General features: G+C 33.3%; 1 protein-coding gene across 1 annotated transcript in view; it reads left to right on the forward strand.

Moving 5' to 3' along the window:
- Window positions 1-20650, forward strand: part of LOC129222007 (ELL-associated factor 1-like) — an 86665-nt gene that overhangs the window by 1253 nt on the left and 64762 nt on the right. The gene's annotated exons all lie outside the window — the stretch shown is intronic.

The following is a 20650-nucleotide window of genomic DNA, read 5'->3' on the forward strand; positions in this document are numbered from 1 at the left end:
AACAGCCATCCCCAAAAAAGTGAAAAATTCCCTTTGAAACACCCAGAGCACGATCATTCTGATATTGGACATGGGGCACATTTCTATTTCAGGATCCCCCAAGGGCCTGACTAAAATTTTTGAAGACACTGGGCATGAAATTCATTTTGTGCCCCCTCTTCCCTATTCCCTCTTATTCTGAAGCTATAAAATATTTCGATACATGCGTATTAACACAACCATGCTTAATTTGGTGGTATCTGATTTAACAACATTTAAAGAGCAGAGGAGATATAGTACAGGATAATTATATAAGATATGGTTAAACTTTTCCCACTGCAGTTTACCGTAAATATCAAAGGTATTTATGATATAATAGTAAATATATACTAAACTTGGTGTGGTTTTGAGATTTGCAAAGACATCAAATTTTTATCAACAAATAAGAGATTTTCCCCTTGTCTTGGCATTTGCAAAAATATCAATGATATAATTTTACTCTAGATTCTAAGTGAAATCATCATTTATTTTTTTAATGATAAATTGAAGGGATTTCGGGCCCCCTTGAAATCTAAGAGGAGGGGCCTGTGCCCCTGCAGTAATCAGGCTCTGGAACCCCCTCCCCAATCGGCACAGTCTGTGCCATTGCCACCCCTGATGAAAATAAAATTGAAAACGTAAAACTATTTATCATATTAATAGAGATTTCAATTTTTTTTGAGTGCTTTGTTAAGTGAGCAAAACTTAAGCTGTGTTCTTAATTTTACAATTTTATCCCTTTTGTTGATGTGTAGTGAGCAGTATTAGAATGTCAAGTTCCAAGTTTATTGAAATCAAGTGGATATGGTTTGTTATGTACGTATGACATAATTATACACAGGAGCCTTATCAAGGGGTGTATATGAGAGGTCGCTCTGTACCCCCAAAATTATTTCTTATCTGTCATGACTGATGGTTTGGAAAATTTGTTGCAAATCTTACATTATTTTTACTATACCCTACAGATCCAAATAAAGATAGACATCCTGACGAATGCTGTTTGTAAAATTTTTTTTAAAGTAGTGATCTTCAACTCACGAGAGTGAGCAGCAGCGGCTAGCCTGTTGTGTAGATTTTAATGGCTTGCCTAATGATTTTACTTTCAGTGCTTTTTTTCTCCCCATATTTGTTGGAGTTTTGATTATCACTAAATCAAATGGAACTTATTGCATTTTAATGCAAATAGATCAATTTACAGGAGAAATTTGAAAACTGAATTCATTGTATCTTTGAAAAGATCAATGAGATCTTATGCTCTGTTCACATTATCCTTTTTTTTTCGACACTTATATCTGTAACGATCTATTCTCCAAAATAAAGAATGGCGAAGTTAAAACTTAGGAATTGTTTTGCTCTCACTTATCAAGAGAAATTTCTTCGTCATCATGCATAGAAGTCAATGATGGCAGTTTTCTCATTGAACTTTATAAAAAAAATAAAGGCTTTGATAATTTTAATTTAGTTTTGTGTTTTGCAACAAGTTGAATTTTATAACCCCATTTCTCTGTTTCAGTTACATTATGAGTTGAATATTGATTTCAAATGTGATGCATACACACAGACGCACGCATGTGTTATGTCTCCGTCACTAGAGCTGCCAGAAATACCTTCTAGGGGTTTTTTTGATCAAAATACCTTTAGAAGGGGTTTTTTGATCTAAACAGTCCTTTCATATGCATAAACTACTGTTTTAGAATTTGCATTTATGTTAAAACCAATACCCCTGGAAGGTGCTTTAACCCCCCAACCCCGTCTCGCTGCGCCTCTAGTGTGCGTGTGTGTACTGTTAGTTTAAGATGATTTTGACATCTTGTTTTACTGGTCATCGAATAGCAAAATCCGCAGTTGTAATTGATCTCATTAACTATCAAAGATGAACATGCACAATTCATCGAAATTTTGATAAAACCAGAATGCAAACGAAGACTGTTTGTTATTTTCTCTGACATGTTGACAAGCATTTATAATAATACTGAATAAATAATTGAGCCTAAAATATTAAGGAGTCTAAGTACTACGTATGAGGTTTGTAAAGTATTCAGAGACGGAATTGCTACTAATTTACTAAAACAACTTTTTCTTACACAAGTGAATGAGCCTACTTTACCATACATTAACATAAATTTTGTAATTATAGATATGTTTATTACTCTCTCAATCTTATTTGACTTAGAATTTTTTTTTCCAAAAAAGAATTTTTCTTTTTGAAGCTTATAAAGGCTCTTTATTAGGAGATTGTATTGAAATTAGTTTTTTTTTCTTTCACAAGAAAGAAAATGTTTCTCTTTTTAATCACTGCCAAACAAAACTGAATTAAATAAAAACTTTTTAGCTGTATAATAATTCTTTGCATCCAGAATTATTCTTTAAAGATCTTTTTTTTGCGTGGAAAATTATACACAGGTGGGAGGTTTAGGATTCAACTTCCCAAAACCAATATGTTCAAGCCATGTTACAGATACAGATCCTAGTATGGTAGTTCATATATATACATGTAAGGATTGTTACCTCATTCCTAGAATGTAAATATAGGCTGCGCTATTTCTAATATTTTTTTTCTGATTTCTAGAACACAATTTTTGCAGTGTTTTCAAAATTTTAGCATATATATTTTAAGTTTTTTAATAAAAAATTTTTTGAACTTGTTTCATAGTTCCACCATCTCCACCTTGTACTGTTCTAAGTATCCTTTAAATATTGAAACAAAACTTTTTGTACACATTTTACATTCAAGATTATTTTCAATATAGCAAAGCCACTGATTTTTCTTTATGTATTCAAAAAATTTCTCTTCAGAAGATCTTGTTAAGTATCTCTCGGCTGTTCTAAATTGAAACAAAACTTTTTTTTGGTAGCAAATATAGAATTAGCTCAGACCAGACGAGTGACCAAAACAATGGTTCGTTTCGACTCGAACAATTGAAGGCAAGGCATGGTATATTCAGTAAGTTACCGCCAGCTTCTTTGGCACTCTTGGCTTAATTAAGAGGTTTTTCCATCTCCTGCTCAGTCACTTTTGGAACTGATGTGATATACCCCTGATGTCTAAATAATTCGTGGCATCGATAAGAATGAACTTTTAGAACAAAATAACCGTACTATTTTTGTAAAATTAATTTACATACAGTAAAAATCAAGTTAAAAACTACAAGAACCCCTCAAGGATTTGTAAAAAAAAAAAGAATTTCGGAAGTGAGTTTTTTTTGAATTCTAAAAAAAAAGAACTCAGTCCAAAACAAAACATCATATGACAATGGCACGTTACAGACGCACCACGTTGGAGTTTACTTTTAATTAATGTTCAAGTTTGAAGAAACTGACATTTTCTAATGTTTTTACTTCAAAACACAACTACTGAATCTAAACAACACGAATACAACGAACGAAACAACACGTATCTCTCCTGCTTGAAAACCGAGTAAACAACCCAAGTAAACAAGTTCGAACAAGATTGCCTTCGCGTTGCCAAACACAGATCAGTTTCACCAGGGATGCCATGCTTAAAAAATTATCGCCTCATTGGCGAGAAAAATATTTAAATTTTGTGCAAAAAATCGGATGTCGCCAAATGGGGGGGGGGGGGGTATATCACATCTGTACCGTCACTTTCCTATGCCGTGCTGATGAGTGCTAATAAGCACGAAACTGCAGTCCTCGGCTGGAAATGACTGAGTTGGCGGGGTATTTCATGTATTTCTGCTTTAGCCCTGGCTAATGGGCAGTAACTTACTGAATATACTTTGATTTTTATCCAAATATTTTGATATATATGTTTTTATCCAATATTTTCGACCCGTGAAAGTTACGATATTTTGTAAAAATTTTATTGTGGGGGCACCTTTGTTGTGGAGGTCCTGGGGCAGTAGCCCTGCCTGCCCTCCCCTAAATCCGGCCCTGGGGAAAACACATAAAAATATAGTTCTGCTTCTCACGAGCCTGCTGTCGAAATTTCTTCTTAAGCATTAATAAAAAATGAAATTAATTTTATTTAGTAGCTCATTCATTTTTGTGATAACATTTGAGAAGTATTAAGCCGTTTTTCGAAGGAAAGAAATGTTCTCATATTTTTCCAAAAAAAAACTTTTGCATTGGAGTTTGCCAACAAAAAGAAAAACAGAAGAGGGAGATAGGGCATGTTGGTCCACTTTTCTGCTTCTCATTTTTTGTCTCATCTAAAAGTGTAATGAGCAGTTTGATTTTCAACAATTTGTTCCACTAAACATTTCTCATCATCGCATTTTTTTTGAAAATGTCGAATTGATTAACTTTTTTATATTAGTTTTTTAATGGAACCTTGTAAAGTGGACTGACGTGCTCCATGCACATGTTTATGGGCATGATTCATTTTCTAAGGTTTTTAAACAGATTTTTTAAGGTACCTACTTCTCTTTTGTCATTTGTGTAATTGATTAAGCCAAATGGAGCCAATAATGGAGAATTTCACCCTCGTGTGAAAAATTTTGACAAGTTTAAAGTAATTCAACCAGGGCCCCTTCTCAAGTCCCATTGCATATTCCTATTTTTTCCTGTGGCCCTTGTTGAGAAACCCTACTCTAAACTGAAGCATATTATATATAGTTTGATCAATGCAACTTGCGCTGCAAACATTTTTTTAATGAAAGCTTGGTTTTTTCTAAAAGTAAGTTTGCAGACCATTGGTTTAAAGTTTGTAGACAGTTTTGAATTTTTTTTCTTAATTCCTGTTTTTTATTAAATACTAGCGGCATCTCCTGGCTTTGCACGATCTACTTCAAAAATAACAGTTATGTCGAGTGATGCATGTTCAACAATCTGGCTTAAATGAGACAAAGAAAAATAGTGTAAAATGTCCCGTTAGAATAATGACAGCAGTCCCTAAAAATAAGTTTTACATTAGTCCATAAAATTTCCACTTGCATAAAGAAACTTCATAAAATGCCTAAAAAATGCCTGTCAGATTGCATCTGGCACTGCGTGAGCTATCTAGATTGTTGCATTGATACCTGCCGAGAAAAAGAACTGAGAGTACAGGAGGTTCTCCTGTGGAAACCTTTTTTCTCCTAAATAAATAAGGATAAGGCTAAACAGGTCATTATAATAAAGGGAACAGTCTCAGGGTAGCGTTAACAGACCCTACAAATCCCCATTAAAATTCGTGCTGCAAACAAATGCCAAAAAAGAACTGAACCATTCAAATTTTTAATTTTGGGACCCGAAAAAGACATTAAATTGCTCTTCTACCAGAAATAACTATCCGATCGGTTCGATTTGAGTTTCGTACGAAAGCCCGCAATAAATACATCTGAAGAAGATTTTTTTTCCTCGTGAATGAAACCACCAAGGCTGTAAAATCACCAGAGGAAAAGTAATGAGCATTTTTAAGTAAGGGAGAAATCAATTTTAAATCGAAAATTAATGGTCTGCCGGTAGCTCAGTTTTAATTAGCATTAATAAAATCATTGAGAAGAAAGATCTGTTGCCTTTTTTTCTTTCGACTAAAAACATATAAAATACTTGGTTTTGTTTTGAGGCTTTTCTGTTAAATTTTTTTTGTTCAAGCCTAATTCTTGAACACCATCACTTGACCTATTTTTTTTTTTTTTTGAAATAAAAGCAAGCACAACATAGCATAAGCGTAACGTAAACATAGGCTAAAAGCATAACATAGGCAAATAACTTCTAGAGCTTAAATTTCTGATCAAAATGAGAAGATAGACAGAGATAGATGAGAGTATTACAATGTTTATCTTTGTTAAATACTAAGGTGGTGACTTAATTCGAAGTTTAGTTTAAATCACCAGTCAAGCATTTAAAGCCAGAATATGTATCCTCTTCAACTTTACTCTTACTTCAAGAAAAGTGAACTGGAAAACTTTACCCCCTGAACATAAAAATATTTTTTTAAATTCAAATTATGTCACTCAAAATCAGTCATTTTCTCTGGATAATTCTACTTGTAATTAACCTATCAGTATTTTTGCTTTCCTTTTAAGAAATAAAATGAGTTCTTTAATGAAGATTGTAGGTATCCTTTTCTTTTTTTAATTGCATTGTAATAAAATTAATTATTTTCATCAGCATCTAGTATGTCGACTTGATGATCACAGCATAGCTGCATTTTAGGAAATTGAAGTTCTAAAAACACAGTTTTAGAGAATCTTCGATGGTGCTACTAGGGCGCTCTCTCCATGGGAAGTTTTTCAAAATAGAAGTTTTAAAAACGCAATAGTAAGCTATTTTGGCTAAGTTAAAGGAAGAAGGGATTGGGTTCAATATGAATCTCGTGTAGCAATCTTTCAAAATAGAAGCTCCAAAACCAGGGTTGGCTTTTTGCCGGCAGAAACTGGTTTTTGCCCTGCCGGTGGCAGAAACTGGTTATAACCGGTAAAAACCGGCAGAAACTGGTAGAAACTGGCAAAAACTAGAAAACGTTTTTAATAGCTCTAGTAATTACTTAATGACAGGCAATTAAGTAAAATAAAAAATATAACTCATTTCGTCATTGCAAAAACTTAATATAATAGTTATTTAATAATTAGTGTAAAAATATGTTAAATAACAAGACTGACATTTCTAAAGCAAAGTAAAATTTATCATAGTTGAAATTGCTATGTGTTAGAAATTTTAGCCTTGTAATGTTGTAAGTAACAAATTTTTCAGTTTGTTTATAATTATTTTGTTTGCATTTAGTATAAAGTGTGATAAATCAAATATTTAAATAAATACAGATTTTTTTTATTTCATTAAATTCTAAAATTCAGGAAGTTGTCATTTTACACTTAATATAACTGAATAAAGCTATTCTCAAAGAGCTCCCCCCGCCCATTTTGATTTCTATGGAAAGCTAATAATCCAATTATAAAAGTACCAACACAGTCTTCAACTTTGCTGTATATATAAGAAACAATATAATTGGTTAGATTCACTGACTCATAAATGTAAAGAGTTTCATTGGTTGAAACTAGGGGTGCAACATGGATGTCAATGTTTTGGAAACATCGATTTTTTTGTTAAAACATCGATGTTTTACTTTCAATGTTTTTGGACTATCGATGTTTTGTTTTCGATGTTTTTCCGATGCTGATGTTTTTGCATTTTAATTGAAAATTATCATAAAATTTTGCTCCAATCTTCTCGCTAGGTAATTAAGTTTACTTATGGCGTTGCCAAAAAAAAATCATTTTTTTGCACCCGTTTTATAAGAACAATTTTTCTGCGTAGAGGATGATTTTTGGGAAGATCACTACAAGATAGTAAAAGATTAACTAGAGAGTGAAAAAGAGATCAAAGCTATTGGAAGAACCTGACACTGGTAGTCTGGTGCCAGAACTTGCAGTCTATTTCAAGGCTCCAGTTCTTAAACTAAAGGAAAATCCTATACGCATTTGATAGTGATGGAAACTTCTGTTCAGGGTTGGCAAAAACCCGGGGTTTTTTTTAAAAAGCCCATGGACCCAGGGTTTTTTGGGTTTTAAAAAAAAAAAACCCCAAAAAAAATCCAATTGAAGCTGGGTTTTTTTTAAAGAAATGTGGTTTTTTTTTTGTCTTTTTTTAGGGAAAATGTGGGGTACTTGTAGCATATTGTAGCGTAAGTATATGGACAAAGCGCAAAAATTGACTTGGGGTAAAAAAGCTGGAAAACTAGTTCAAATTCAGCGTTTTCTGAAGAAAAGTATAAAAGACGACAAAACCCAAGAATGGTGAAGTTTCAGATTTTTTAGTTTTCATGATTACCAACAGTTAAGGCAAAGTTACTTCTCGAGTGAGAAAATTTATTGTTCGTTTTTAATTGCTACTACGATTTTTTTTTTTTTTGCATTTTACTTTCTTGTATTTCATTTTGTTATGCAAAACTACTATAGAACCTCAAGTAGTTTTTACTCCCTTTTTACTGAATTCCAGCTTAATCAAGATATTTCTTTCAATTTTATGTTGCCAGTTTTTCTATTTCTGCGTACAAACTAAGAAATATTAAACTTTTTTGTAAGATAATGAAAATACTGTACATCCTGTTTTGTTTTCTGCCCGACCATTTGAAAAACCTGTTAATTTCTAAAAAATATACCTTGTGTTTATTCGAGATTTGTGACGTGTTTGTTTGCAGGAAATAATTCACATGAAAGCCTTTTAGCTAGAGTAGTTTCCTCTGTACAATCTACAAATATTTGGAAAATCAGACGTGACAGGACTTAGTCAAAATAATTTGAGTCCATTTATTGATCAGTTAAAGAAAAAAGTTAAATATATTTATTTAAAATCTTTGAAACATTTTTTTAATGCTGTTAAGAGTTACGAAATACTATTTCAAAAAATTCATTTTTTATGTCCAATGTCTGTGGTGAAGAAGAAATGAAAAAGAAGTTTAAATTGTGAAAGTATTTAAATTAATTTTTTTAAAAACTTCTCAGAAAATTAAAAAAACCCAAAAGTGGGCTAAATAATGGGTTTTTTTTTAAAATGGTTTTTTTCAAAAAAACCCATTGGGTCCGACCCAATTGGGTCCAATCCGGCCAACCCTGCTTCTGTTCCATCAGAAAGAGATGTTTCTCAGACTGGTGAGATAGTCTGCGAAAAGAGAAATGCCCTTCTGGGGGACAAAGTAATGAAATTTCTTTTTCTCCAAACTGTCGACACCAATATTCGGGCTTACTTATCAATTCCCCCAACAAGTCGTCTGTCTATTACCTTAAATTTGTGTTTAATTATTAACTAACAGTACAACACATATTTCTTACTCTTAAAAATTATTGTTAGAGTTAATTTTGTATTTTTAAAATAATTAGCACAACTTTTTCTCATCATTCAACTGACGGTAAGTGCATGATGCATTTTTTCTTAGATTCTTTTTTGATGTAAATTTACTTTTAGTTTAATTAAGTTTGAAAATATTTAATTATTACTATAACTAGTTTGTATTAACCGGTGCTTGTCTTATTATCAATTTTTGCCCAACTATAATACCGAGCTGTTGCGAAATTATCCTTATTAAATTATATTCATGATTTGAGGTTCAGTATTTTCAATATATTCGTCGGATACGTATTCTTTTGTATTGCTTAAATTAGTGTAGTATATTCAAAAATGTATGTTATACATTGATAAAAAGATCGATGTTTTAAAACATCGATGTTTGGAAACATCAATGTTTTTTGGTCAATGTATAAATACTATTAATATTTTAATTTCTAACATCGATGTTTTGATGGGATTGAAAGAATCTTCTCAAATTTCTCCTTTGTGCACAACAAATTAAGAAATTGTTTAGGTTTAGAAACAGCGTCAAAACTTATATTTTGTTACAGGTTGCTGCAGTGTGAAAACAATGTAAAATTTGATTTTGAATGGTGATAGTGTTGTAAATAAATTGTATTTGGGTTAATATTTAATTATTTTTCTTATACATTTTCTATTGTATGTCAGGAATTGCATTTATGTCATTTTTTGAGTTTCTGCCATAAATGTGGCAGAAAGGGGTTTTTGCCATGCCGGTTTTAACCGGTTTCTACCAGTGGTTTTTACCGCCTTGGCAGAAACCTGCCAACCCTGTCCAAAACACAATTTTAGACGGTATTCAGAGATGTATTGAACTCTTAAAATAATTTTAGAAAAACTTGAATGATTTTAAAATGGGGAATTTTTGGATGCTCCCCCATTTTTTTTTTTTTTTATTTTAATTCAAGGCTTATAAACGTGATTGTGTAGACCATCCTTTGGTAGACATTAAGCAAGAAGGAGTTCAGGGATACTTTGAGATGTTTTTCAGAAGTGTTGTGTAGGGAGGGCTACAGATACATAGGGATTTGTCCCGGAATTTTTCCTAAAATTTAGTCTTGAAAACGTGATTGCAGGCCATCGATAGTAACTTCAGAGGAAAGGGTGGGGCTTAAGTACTCAATCGCTGCTAATTTTTCAAAACTGAAGTTCCAAAAATGTAATTTCAGGCCACGATTGGGGCCACTAAGAAAAGGATCGAGTTCAAGAACAGCTTCTCTGGGCCTTCCTTGGCTGCAGCCTTACTTTTATTTATTTTCAATAAAAATTTTGTTGCAAAACTTCCTAAAGTTTGTCTTTTCCAGAAACATTTAAAAGTTATGTTTTTCGATAGTAATATTTTAGTTTTTTACTATATTTTTTTTATTGAAATACAATAAATCTCTAGTTAAGGTTTTGTTTTGTTTCTATTTTTACCTTTGAGCTTTTAACTACTAGTGTAATGTTGTGACTCTTCATTACAATCCTTTAAATCCCTCTCTTTCTCTTCAATCTTTTCTTCTATTAGAAAAAGGTCTCTGCGGCCCATGTACATTTCTCTACTTTGCTGTATTCATTTTCAACATAACATTTTCACTAAGAAATATAAAGCTATCAAATTTATTTATTCATTCATTTTTTAAATATGACTTGCCATCGGTTTCTGCAACATACTGAACACTTTTTTTGTTCTTTAAAAAAATGTTTGAAACCTATATTTTGACCGTCGTTAGTCAGGTTTTTCTATCGGCCATTTGAAACAGAAAATAATCGGCCGTCTTTGAACCATCACCCCATCGGCCAAAAATTGCCATCTTGGTCGAGCCCAATAAATTATTACATGATCTGATCTGTAACTTAATTTTTTTTAAATCTTTAAACAAAATATTTGTTGATCTTAAAGTTGTGCAAAATTTCATGTATTTCTGCTTTAGCCCTGGCTATTGGGCGGTAATTTACTGAATATCAGTCTTGTGGCTCATTTGTAGATACGATACAAAATATTTTCAATAATCTTAATATATAAAAACTAGCATTCCCGTATGCTCGGGTAGTGGAATTAGCTGGGGTTAACAGTGCTTGGTGCACCTAGTTTCGAAAATCCCCTGTAATAATAATTACTTATTTTAATATATAAAAATCTTCTGTGCGGACGTTTGTCACCATAAGGCTTTTAAACGGCTGGATCAATTTTGATCAAATTTTTTGTGTGCAAGCATGGTTTCGAAGCGCGATGGATCGAATCGGAAACGTTTTTGTTAATTAATTAATTAATTTGAACATTGGATGGTTATACCTCCCAAATGATTAATATTTATTTTAACCTATTGTTGAGCGAGAACTGAAATAAATATTTAACCTGTTGCCAAAGGACAATAAGAAAGCCAGTTCTGCTTTTTGGAATGAAATTTCCTACTGTGATATGTCAATTGAGAATTAATAGATAAAACGTAGAGAGAGAATGAAGCTTTCCATTTCTTAAAAGCAACGATTTTAGGTCCCGTGATATATTTTAAAGTAAAGTACTGGATGGTTCACGCAAAACATGTGTTCTGTCGTCGTAGTTGAACCATGTGACCGGATCGGTGCTTTAGGTTTTCTTAACCAAATGATCAGAAAGTACCGTACCTAGCAACATTTGTTTCTCGGCTCAAATCCATCTGAGTTTTGGCACCAATGTCAAAAATACTTTAAGGATTACCTAATTAATCAGTACATTATTAAAGGATAAAATGATAGAATTTAAAGCCGAAACAAATTTTATTTTCGTCCAGATAAATTACAACAGGGTAGTTCTGTACACAAAAGATCAGTGCAGTGGACGATCTTTATCTTTGGTGGAAAGAACAAATTAGGCAATATATGAAGTTTAAAAAGTTTTCGTTCAAAAGATCGGAGCGCTAATCGATCGGAGTTGGCTTCGCTCACTTATCGGCTGGATTACAGTAACGTGGTGGCTTGGCGACTTTGGCTGTAAACAATAGAGTTGTGTGATCATTTGTTTACAATTTAAAGCTACTGTTAATGTAATTTATTGTATATTTTGTTTATTTGGCGAATTATTTCCAATTGCAAAGAGTTGCTTTTCGTTTTTAAAGAGTTTTTAGTCATTTTAGTTGAAGAAAGCGTTTATTTTACATCGTTAGGGGTGGGGGAGGGATGAGTGATTTTCGCTTATTCAGAGAACTGTTTTTACCTTTATCATTTTTTATACGATATCTTTTTCATTGTTTTCTTCTTTTTCATATGGGGGATGTTGCAACGGGATTTCCCGTTTGTTTTAGATGGGTAGTTAGTTTTTTACACTTAATATCTGAGGACGCTTTTTATCCTTTGAGTATGGCTGAAAGTACGACTTCAAGCACTTGATAGTTTATTGAAATTTTTTTACTTTTCAATTTACAAAGTTTGAACAGAACAACGTCTGTCGGGTCCTCTAGTTACCTATAATTTTTCCTAATTTTGGGAGGATCCCGGGGTCCCTGGACTCCTTATATATTTGCCCTTGTCCGTAACCGATCTTTAACTGTTATTAACGATCCTTTTAAAGTATTGATTATCTTTGCAAACACAGACCATCCACATTTTATTGTTATACCTATGTTTAAGCAAGAACTTCTTTGTATATAACATTTTTAGTTTTTTTTCCTGGTGCTATAACATTGGCCGTGTGAAAAAAGTCTTCTCTTAAATCGATCCCTGCTACTTTTAATGTCTGTCCTTGTGACTTATCAATGGTTATTGCAAAGCAAACTTTAACAGGAAACTGCACTCTTCTAACTTCAAAAGGATAGTCCGCCTGTGATGATGTTCTTAAAAACTACGTTTCTAGTTTTGAAAAAATAAAAGCAAAAGACAGAAATATTATGATTTGACTTGAGAAAAGCCTCGAAGAATCACGTGAGAAACAAAAACAATATCAAATTTATAATAAAAAAACACTTTCTATTGCTGAAAGCAATCCAAGACACATCGAATGCGTTAATAAATACTCATAACAAACTGCCTATGTTTACTCAACAGACATACGTGGAACGCAATGTTTTAGTTTTTTCGGCAGTTATGTAAATTACCGCAAGGTAGCGTATTCGAGCGCTGGAGTTGCGAATTGCCTGCCTGTTGAAAACAAGTGTCTGCCAAAATTAAGAAGAATATTTGAAAACATAACTCTTTAAAAAGTGCAGATATGAATTAAATCTTTTGTTAAAAGCAATTCGCAACTCCAGCGCTCGAATACGCTACCTTGCGGAGATTTACAAAACTGCCGACAAAACTAAAACATTGTGTTCCATGTGTTCATTTTGGGCAAAACAAATAGTTTGTTATGTGTATTTTTTTTATTTGCGTAATTCATCATTTGGAATCGTCATCCGCAACGGCGTAACATCAAAAATATCTGATATAAACTGTGAGTACACATTTTATTTATCTTGTTCTGAGTGAATTTGAATAAATATCAGTTTTTCAATTCGATGAAAAAAAAACGAACTTAACAACATTGACTGGACACTTTTCCTTAACCTAATTCCACATAAATGATTTAAATAACCTTTGTTACTACAGTATCCTACTGAAATAGACAGTATGCAAATAAATTTTCTTGAAAATATTTATCGCAGAACAGATTGAAAAATCCAGAAAGAACGTTAAGAATTTGAACAATAAAAAATAAAAGTTCGCCAAAAATTTGTTTATAGGGTTATGGTTTTAATATTGTGTGAAAGAATAATGTATCTTGACAAGATTTCGCATATCAGGTAAATCATTTCCATGACGAATGAATTAAATGCATGATTTCTTTGGATGTCCAATCATATAGTCATAGAAATAAATTATCTAGTGTTAAACGTTACTCTTGACAGTCTGCCACGTATGTGCACTATGTGACAAAAATGTCAACAAATGCCGGAAATGTCACGAAACTGAACTTAATATGTACTAATGTATAGAAAAAACGGTACAAAATGAAAATGCCGTTCGAAGCGAACCAAAAATTTATGAATTCCGAATTCAACATCGTGAAAATGACTGCTTCAGAACAACTTACTGTGTGTTCTGCATAATTTTTTACTTTCGTAATAGTTTTTGATTTCTAATCTCTTTCTACATGGGTCAGAATAACCAAAAGACTTTGAAAAATCTTTTCAAATGAATAAAGAACAAAAAATCATACATGCGAACAAAAATATCTATCATTTCCTAAGTTTAGAAGCAATTTATATGTTACAGCGTGCGTTTGTTTTACTTTTTTCATCGGCCATTAGACCGTGGCTGCAGCGCCCCCTATAGTTTGTTGGAGTTGCGAATTCAGTGTATATTTTTAAAAATAATTATGAAACGTAACTTTGCTTTTTCCCCAACTTTTTATTGTTCCTTCCGAACGTGTGTAGCATGAAATGAATATCCGGTACAAAACATTTTAAATATTGTTATTCGCAACTCCAACAAACTATAGGGGACGCTGCAGTCACTGTCTAATGGCGGATGAAAAAACTAAAACAAACGCACGCCGTAACGTATAAATTGCTTCTAAACTTAGGAAATGACAAAAATTTTTGTTCGCATGTATGATTTTTTGATTTTTATTCATTTGAAAAGATTTTTTAAAGCCTTTTGGTTATTCTGACCCATGTAGAAAGAGATTAGAAATCAAAAAGTATTACGAAAGTAAAAAATTAATGCAGAACGCGCAGTAAGTTGTTCTGAAGCAGCCATTTTCACGATGTTGAATTCGGTATTCATAAATTTTTAGTTCGCTTCGAACAGCAGTTTCATTTTTTTCTATACATTAGAACATATTATTTCCAGTTTCGTGACATTTACGCATTTGTTGAGTTTTGTGACATTTCCGGCATTTGTTGACATTTTTGTCACATAGTGCACATACGTGACAGATTGTCAAGAGTAACATTTAACACTAGAAAATTTATTTCTATGATTACATGATTGGATATCAAAAGTAATCATCATGCATTTAATTCATTCGTCATGGAACTGATTTAACTGATATGCGAAATCTTGTCAAGATACATTATTCTTTCACACTATACTAAAACCATAACCCTATAAACAGATTTTTGGCGAAACTCTTCCACCGATAATGACAGCTTTTGCAGAGCAATAAAATAAATTTCGGCATCCTTCAAAAAAAAAAAAAAAAAAAAAGTGAGACTAAATTCTCTATTTACTGTTTGTAAAGCCGTAGATGACGGGTTTTTTTTTTGAAGAAACAGTGTTGTTATTCTGACGGGAATAACTTCCGTAACAAATTTTACACTTGGATAGTTGAATTGGGTTAAAACATTTTGAGATCCGTATCCGCGGATCTTTACACTAATGATCCGTATCCGCGGATCTACTTTTTTAACGATCCGGCACATCACTAATCCAAAGCATGGAATGTAAATCATGGAATAGCATCAGATTTTTTTTATTGGTTTTGCTAATATCAAAATGGAAACTATTACATAGTAATACCACGGGTGTCCATCTAAAGAGGGTCATGGCGCAAACTGCACCATTGATTTTTTTGGGGGGAGGGGGGAGGAGTTCTTTGGTACATGGAGTGCGCATTGTTCTTGGGGGAATGAGCACCCCTTGTAATGCAGTGTAGTTTAAAATTCAAGTAAAATCTCATTCAAATTGACATGACTACAAAAAACCAATTTTTCACGTCGTCGAAGTTACCTGGTGCTGCATAAAATGACGGATTTGAAAAGGAATCCCAAACGTAAAATTTGGCTGACAATGTGAGACTTCGTAAAGTTAATTAATCAGTGAAATTAATTCAAGGGTGCCCACCCCACCTAGGGAGGGAGGGGGGAGGGAGGAATCATTCGCAGATTGTGCCATTGAAATTTTTAGGGGGGTTGACAGCTATTTTTTGGAGGGGGGGGGCTCTTGCTTTGGGGGTGGGGTGCACCACCAGTTAATGAAAACAAATAGTTTGGTTAAGGCGAAAGTATTTTAAAGCAATTACAGGCATACTTCAGAAACGAACTCATTGACTAATGATTTACTAAGGGGAAACTTTTTCCGAGGGAAAGCTGTGTGGAAAAGAGGTCGTTTTTGTGGCGGAACTCGTTTTGCTCCATTTAACGTTCCATTCCTTTGCGACTCGTTTTCGTTCTCAGCCGCTGTGAGAAATTTCGATTCAATTTTTTTTTTCCGGTGAACAATAGCGGTTTTTAACTGCTTCCCGATAATTTGTTTTTAGTGAAAAAGATTCTTCTCTCTTAATTTCTTTTTTTTTTCTCTCTCTCTCTTTCTTTTTTTCACGATTGAAGTTGAAGATTTTATTGAAGTCTGCAATTGTAGTTGAACAGTGCTCATGTTAAGAAGGCTCATTAAATGATACTTGATACCAGGTAAAGCCCTGTGTCGTAGAATAAGAAGCGACATTTCCACCATCTTGGATCTGAACGATACTTTCTTCTGTGTCTGCTATGGTGAAGTAGCGTGTTTTGCTTCTTGGTTGTGGAAATATGGATTAGAAACCACAATCAAGAAGCAAAGCACGCTACTTCATCCACAGCAGACATAGAAGAAAGCGTCGTTTAGCCCCAAGATGGCGGACGTGTCGCTACTTAGGCTACGATCTAGGGCTTTTACCATTAACCAAAGCTAGGTAATGTAGACGCAGGCGCGCACGGCCATGCGCGGATACATCCGCTGACGTGCGGATTAGGGTGGGCCGAAAAATAAGCCGATTTTTTTTTTCGAAATCCATTTTTGGATAGCGCGTAAAAGTTGCGTAGTGAGCTAGTTAGCACTAACAAAAAATTTTTTGGATATTAAAAAATATCCAGCCGGCTCTATTTTACACTAAAAAACCGAAAAAATGAATTTTGCTCAATTTTTTTTTTGCAAATAATTCCAAATGTTTTGCTGGAATACAACGAAAGTGTTATATAATGAGCCAGTTCGAGCCCATAAAATGTTTGCTTGATTTTAATAAGCATTTAACCGCAGTGTTGCCAGATGGTCAAATCCAGATTTCCCCAATTCCCTTCCAACTTTTCCCCAAAAAGCGATGTTTTCTATCAAAATTCCCCAAATTCAAAAATTATTTTCCCACTAATATTTTCATAAAATGAGTCGACTTCCTCTGATATTTTTGTCTCTTGAAAAAAAAATTTTTTTTTCCCCAAATAACCAAATTTTCTTATAAAATTCCCCAACTTTTTTACTTCCTTTTACAAAAAAGGAAGTATTGTATTCGCGAAAAAATTTTCACTCAAAAATCGCCCTTAATTTCCATTTTGCTCACCCCCAAATGAATGTTGAGTTTTTTTTTCGATTCGACCACATGCGGAAAAGTGCCTAAGAATGTATAGACACGCGAAATATCCATTTTGACCATCACCGAGGTAATTACAACGACTTTTCTCGTGACGTCTGTATGTATGTGCGTATGTGTGTATGTGCGTATGTGCGTATGTGCGTATGTATCTCGCATAACTCAAAAATGGTATGTCCTAGAAAGTTGAAATTTGGTACATAGACTCGTAGTGGGGTCTAGTTGTGCACCTCCCCTTTTGGTTGCTTTCGGATGTTCCTAAGGGGGTCTTTTGCACCTTTTTGGGGGGAAATCATTGTTAATTTCGATGTAAACTCAAGTGGCGTTATAATTTGTCGGACACTTGGCGATATATCGCCAGTCTTTTGGTCGCCAAGTTTTGTCGCCAACTTGGCGACAAATTTGGCGGAGTTTTTTTTTTTTGGTTTCAATTTGGCCATTGTTGGTGATATTTAGAGAATAAATATTGAATCACATTAAAATAGCGAATAATGGGGAAATGACATTAAATTGGAGTAAAAGGAAGTCATGTGATGCACACATCAGCTCGTTTTTCTTCCCATTTTCGCTTTTTTTTTTGTCTTCTTTATCTTTATCTTTTTTTATTTTTACTAATAATAAAGCTGAAAGTTTCTCTGTCCGGATCTCTCTCTCTCTCTCTGTCAGGGTCTCTGTGACGTGCATAGCACCTAGACCGTTCGACCGATTTTCATGAAATTTGGCAAAGAATTAGTTTGTAGCACGGGGGTGTGCACCTTTAAGCGATTTTTCGATTCCAATTTTACGAACATTTTCCCGAGCAAAATTTTCATAAGATGGACGACTAAATTACCAAGTTATCATAATGCGGAACCGTGACGTGGGCAAACCAATTGGCGAGAAATTCATCATGCATTATTTGTAAATATACAGGGGAACCAAAATACCTTTTAATTTTCTACTACGGGCAAAGCCGTGCGGGTGCCACTAGTCATAAATACAAGCGCCGGACCAAAAGATAAGAAATAACCAAATATTTTCTTTCTACTCGCATTTACTTACTCTGCTTCTGTATGTACATTTAAACTATGATTTTTGTATATATTTATCTAAGTACATTCTTCATCACACTCTTTTTTGCCTGTTTCACGTATTAACTAGTTACATACGCAGAACTATTAATGAGAATTCCGCAGCATAATATTCCACATAATGCGAAATGCGAATTCCATAAAGTTGAGCAAAGCTAAACCAACGCTGTTTGATACAAACAATGTAACTACCAGATGTCAAAACGCGAATTTGAATACGAAAAAAATATTTTTTCCCCAGGTTTTCCCCAAGAAAAAAAAATTTTTTCTCCAAAGAAGTCCCCTCAAAACCCATTTCCCCAGAGAGCACCAGATTTCCCCAATATGGGGAAATTTCCCCCAATCTGGCAACACTGTTTAACCGCACCTTTCTGACATCAAAAATTGGATTTCTTCAAAAAACAATATGAAAATTATTTTTCAAAACTTATTCATAGACTGATTAATTAAATTCAGGGATGAGATTTTTCCGGCTTTTGCCGGAATTCCGGCTTTTTCTTCTGGCTTTTAAAACCTTTCCTCCTTTTCCTCCTTTTTTTGCCTCTTTCAGGCCTTATTTTCCCCAAAAATTGGAAAAAAATATGATTTTTTCGAATTTTTGGTGTTCGATTTCTTATTCTTTCTATTTTTTCCAATCGAATCTTTATCCTCCGCGATATCTGCCGAAAATGTATGTTTTGGAATCATGCCAACGACGTCAAAAACGTGCTGCGCCGAAAGTTGCATGCCTCGTTTGAGATTTCAATCTTTTTGCATCCTGCAAGTATTTCAATTATTTTTAATGTTGGATGATTTTTTACTGTATGCTACCTTATATCTGCTTATTTTATTCATCATTTCAATAATATTTTTATTTCTTTATTTTATTTTCGAAAAAATTCAGAAGTCAATCAAAAAAACGTGGGTTAGCACCCACAGTTTCGAATTTTTTGAAACTTGGCATGGTTACTTTTTTTGTGTATTTAAGTCAGTGTAAAAAATATTTATGGTGAATCTCAAATGGTTTAGGCTTTACAGCCTGTTAAAAGTTTTGAGATTTCATGATTAAATGAGGCAGCTGCAAGTTGTTCTTTTGATTCCAAAATCGTATTACTAAGCTTTTAAAAACAAATTTTGGGTTCCAATGCAAGGAAAAAGATAACCAATCGTTTATATATTTATTTATTTTCAATTTTTCTGTGAAAAGTATGTTTTACCACATAAAGAAATTTTAGACTTTTCTCTGTTGTAAATTTTTACTTTACAAACAGACTTAATTTTAAAATTTATGTTCTTACTCGTTTAACACTATAAACGCAAATGTTTTTATTGAAAAAAATGTATTTTTCTCTAAAAAATATGAAAAGTTGACACTATTGAGTGATGCAGCCAAGATTGACCTCTGGCTCCCCCAACCCTTTGTTGAAGGACTCACTGGTTAGAAATTGTTGCCTCTTTTCAAAATTTAGATTTATTTAAGATTAAATACTCTTGCAAGAAATGGTACAATGCAGCAAATTGTACAAAATTGTTACTTATACTTAATTAAATACGTATTACCTTTAAAACTGGTAAATTAGCCATTTTTGTTGAATTTTTGAATATCATAGCTTCTAGATTATATTTTGATATGGTTTTGGGATATCAACCCTTTCACGAAATGTTTTTGGATATCATCCCCTTTTAGGTTTTTTTTTTTTTTTTTGGATTTCCTCCTTTTTGCTCGCTGACCACTCTCATCCCTGTAAATAGCTCTATTAATCATAGTAATTATTATCACGCAATAGTATCATCCATTTTCCAGAATTACATATAGAGCGAATAAAATTTTGAAAAAAAAATCTACAAATTAGGTTTATAACACCTCACGCATAATGAATATTATCTTTTCGAATAATATTGTCCCTATGAAATGATGGAAGTTCTTTCCTAGCTTGAAGTTTGGCATGAATGTATCCATCTCGTGCAGTTTCACCTCAAACTCTTATTGCAGCTCCGGTTATTAGTTTCACACAGCGTTCCACAGCCTACATGTTGACTGGGAAATTTCTCGAAAATTAACTCTGTTGGATGTTCTTTGCACAATTCTTTCAAGTTCAAGTCTTGGTCTTTTAGATGCATTGTAAGAGGTGTCTCTCTTACAACACAGTTTGCTCAATCAGCATAATCAATGGCTTCAAAGTTGAGTTTAGGACGCTTAAAAAATCGTACACCATCCGAGCTCTTCGTCTTATTTCTAGAGTTAAGAATGCGCCTAACTGCTTATTCCCGAATGTATTTTTTAGAGTCAAACAACATTGTCAACAGTAGCTGTTCGGGATGAGCGAAATATGCATTATTTGAGAAAACTTTGAAAATTACCTGCTTAATTTTGTCTAGAAACTGCCTTTAAAGAGAAATAATTTTCCAAAAATGTTGGGCACCATACTGGCAGATCGGTTTTATTTTTATTTCAAACCACATTGGAGCATAAACTAGAAAGAATTACATACTTTACAAGCAGTGTAAGATTTTCTGATGGACTTGGAATGCCTATATACAAGTGTAACACACG

Source organism: Uloborus diversus, chromosome 5, assembly GCF_026930045.1.
Source record: "Uloborus diversus isolate 005 chromosome 5, Udiv.v.3.1, whole genome shotgun sequence".
Classification (NCBI taxonomy): Eukaryota; Metazoa; Arthropoda; class Arachnida; order Araneae; family Uloboridae; genus Uloborus; species Uloborus diversus.